The sequence below is a fragment of the Chlorocebus sabaeus genome, chromosome 14, assembly GCF_047675955.1.
Source record: "Chlorocebus sabaeus isolate Y175 chromosome 14, mChlSab1.0.hap1, whole genome shotgun sequence".
NCBI lineage: Eukaryota > Metazoa > Chordata > Mammalia > Primates > Cercopithecidae > Chlorocebus > Chlorocebus sabaeus.
The window spans coordinates 55082596-55086440 of NC_132917.1; positions in this window are offsets into that span (position 1 = coordinate 55082596).

A 3845-nucleotide genomic window follows, 5' to 3' on the forward strand; every position below is an offset into this window, starting at 1 on the left:
CTAAGTCTGGGATCCAAAACTTCTCCTTCTCTTTTGTATTTACCGGCCTCCAACTTCCAGGTTGCTTCCAGGTTCACTGCCAAGTCACTCAGCAGGTTACTCCAATGCTCATTCATTACCCATTTATTTACTGAAGGCCTGCTATATGCCAAGGAAAACAATAGTGACCAAAAACTTATCCCGGCTCTTTAGGACCTCAGAGTCTCACCAGGGAGGGGAAGACAAGCAAACAAGATGTTTCGGATTCTGCTGCTTCTGCAGGTAATTAAAGAGGTGAAATGGAAGGTCTTGAGAGTGGGGTCCCTGCTGGGCTCTGCCTCCTGACCATGAGCATTCTAGGCCAGGGATCAGGTTCACAGGTAGCCTATTTTCCACACCTCATAAGAAATGTGTTTCGTAAATAAGTAACCACACCTGAGTTACTATGCAAATAAGCTCAGCTCTGCCCTCTGAACAGTCAAGTTCACTTTTCCACTAACCTTTTCTCTCCTGCTTCTACCTCCTCTATCTTTAACCTGTGCCGCTCATTTCTCACTCTGTCACTACTGAATGAGACACCCAGCCTGGAATAGAAAGGACAGTTTGAAGGGGGTCTCTACCCGGTATCTGAGCCGAGTTCCTTCTAAGGGCCAGTGTTTACAATGGCTCCGCCTCATGCCTTTAAAAAAAAAAAAAAAATTTGCTACAGAAAATACCGACACTGATAGCTAAATTCAATTCAATTAAGATTAATAAAAGGGGAGGGAAGCCAGTAGAATGAAGCCAGCAGGAAACTTCTCTTGCTGCAGTGTGCTGCTCCGTGCATTTCAAATGCAGCCCAACACAAGTCCTGATTCACCTTCACTTACCCTTCCACAGGAGCCTCCCAGACAGGCTAGGTGCAGCTGCAAGATGAGCTGCTAAGAACTTGCTGATTTTGATACAGACTGGTTTCCAAGACGTTCTGGGGTTTTAAAACTTTCACTCCTCCAAACACTTCAGGCTATGCCATAACTAATCCCACATCTTGCATTTATTTGGGAAAAGAGACTTTGGTATTCTGTGTGGGTGAGATAAGAAGCAAAGAATCTGGCATCTCTTTTGTTGCCATTTCCTGTTGTGAAAATCCTTCAAATCAAAATATTATTGAATGCTGGAGTTAGAAGGAGTGATGGAGATCACTCGGTTCTATGGCCTCTGCCTGTTTTGGAGAACTAATGGGGGAAACAGGCCTTGACTGAGCTCCTACAAACGACTGCTTCAGCTAACGCAGGCTGCAGTCCAGCATTCTGTCGACTGCACCACTGCGCTGGGGATTCATCCACAAGGTGTTTGCAAAGGACAGAGAGGGAATTTGCAGCCATGAAAGGGAGAATGGAAACTCTCCAAAGAGGAATAAATCAGCTTGACATTTAGCTTGCCATCTAGGCTGGCTGTCACAAGGCCATGAATCTGCCTGATGAGAAGTGAAAGAGAGAAATGAAGAAGATGAGAAAAGAGGGAGGGAGGAATACATTTCAGAATAAACAGAATCTGTGGCTCTGCACTCACTCCCTGTACTGGGGTGGCAAAGGGTTTGGTGGGAATGAGGGGAAGGGAAATATGTTCCTGGAGGAAAAGGGTGAAGGAAAGACTCAGACCCAAGAAGAAGCCAGGGAAAGCTGCTGTGGTGGACGCTGTGATGCTCCCAGATCCCCTTTCATGAATGAACAGTTATTCCCCCACATGGTCAAAAAGCTGCTAGAGCAAGATCCTTGGCCATCAGCACTCTTGGGGACTCCCTGGGCTGAAGGAAACTACCCTGCCCAAGTCATGCCTACTTCCAGTGGCAGCCCCTCATCCAGTGACTCATCCACAGGAGTCTAAAGGCCTGGCTCCACACACCAACTGGGGATACCTCAGAAGAGCCCTCCCAGCTTCAGTGCATTCCAAGTGGTCAGCTGAGCTCTTTGCTGGACTGCTTCAGAGCTTAGCTTCTCCCTCTGCCCAACCCTGCTTTCTTCTCTTCCCTTCCACAGTGTGGATATGGAGAGCCCTTCCTAATGAACAGCCTGCACACAAACCTCTGTCTCAGAGTCAGCTTTTCGGGGAGCCCTACCCACAACACTGCTTGTGAAGTCAATGTGCAGAGCCCTGCTGAAGGCAGAGAGAAGACTGTCATCTGCTGAGTCTGGTCAGGTAACTCACACCGTGAAGAACAGTGCCCAAGTCCTTATTTAGAGAATTAAGTTTGGTGCCACCTCACGGTCAACCACAACATGTGTATTGGGCCATCCAAGCATCAGAGCAGGGGGACTGAAAAGGTGATCCCTTCCCTTGCAGGACCTGCCCTTCCTCAACCCATCAGTCAGATACAGGTACAGCCACTTCTTAAAACCTTTAAAGAGCGCTCCAAACCCACCCTCGGTACTGTCACCCCTATAAAGTTCATAAACCTTAACTCTCAAAAATGCCTCCCTGCAATAATTTAAAGTTTTAATTTCAATTAAATTCCTGTGTTAATTTCTTTTTGTTGTCTCAAGCAGAAGTAGAAAACATGTATAAGGTTCTCCATTCAGTAATCCTTTATGGTTAATCTTTAATATTTCTTCAAGGTTAATGATCCTATTTCCCACTAGCTTTCTGGCAAAAGGTCATGTTTTCAATCCTATCATCTCTGTAGCTTTCTGTAATAAAGCTTGGTTTGAATGTCAGTCATTTTAATGGCTATGCCAATTTCTCACCTATTAGAGCCACCTTTATCATTCTCTGTGGCAAATGGCACAAGTGGATGCAATAACAAATCACATTCTAAAGCCACTGAGGGCACTTTGGTTCCCACTCTTCCAAGCAAGCATTTCCACAGCCTGGAGACTCTTACTGGGCTCCTAACTGAAGACATAAAGGGATCAAGAGGTGGGAAGAAGAAAGGTTAAACCTAGGAACAGAGAAGCCAATGTGCCCCAGAGAACAGAAGAGGCGGTCTGCAGAGTTCGGAAGGCAGGCAGCTCATGCTTGCAGGTGATATGTTTCTGCCTACAAGAGAAATCTGAGCACATCAATTACTTCTGTCTTAGCAAGAATCCCTGAGATACTTAGATTTCTGAGTTGAAAGTGAGATAAGGCCTGTTTTGTTTCGTTTGTTTGTCTGTTTCCACGTACAAAGCTCAAGATGTGGCCGGGCGCAGTGGCTCAAGCCTGTAATCCCAGCACTTTGGGAGGCCAAGGCAGGCGGATCACGAGGTCGGGAGATCGAGACCATCCTGGCTAACACGGTGAAACCCCCCATCTCTACTAAAAATACAAAAGAATTAGCCAGGCGTGGTGGCGGGCGCCTGTAGTCCCAGCTACTCGGGAGTCTGAGGCAGGAGAATGGCGTGAACCCGGGAGGCGGAGCTTGCAGTGAGCCGAAATTGCACCACTGCACTCCAGCCTGGGTGACAGAGCGAGACTCTGTCTCAAAAAAAAAAAAAAAAAAAAAAACCTCAAGATGTTTTCTGGGCCAGGAGCGGTAGCTCACTCCTTTAATCCCAGCACTTTGGGAGGCTGAGGTGGGTGGATCATGAGGTCAGGAGATTGAGACCATCCTGGCCACTATGGTGAAACACCGTCTCTACTAAAAATACAAAAATTAGTAGGGCGCCGTGGTGTGTGCCCGTAATTCCAGCTACTCAAGAGGCTGAGGCAGGAGAATCGCTTGAACCAGGGAGTCGGAGGTTGTGTGAACCCAGATGGCGCCACTGCACTCCAGCCTGGCGACAGAGCAAGACTCCATCTCAAAAAAAAAAAAAAAAAAAAAAAAAAAAAAAAAAAAAAAAAAAAAAAAAGATGCTTTCTGGATCTGCAATGATAAGTAGTAATTTATGTTGGAGAAAGAAATAAGGGAG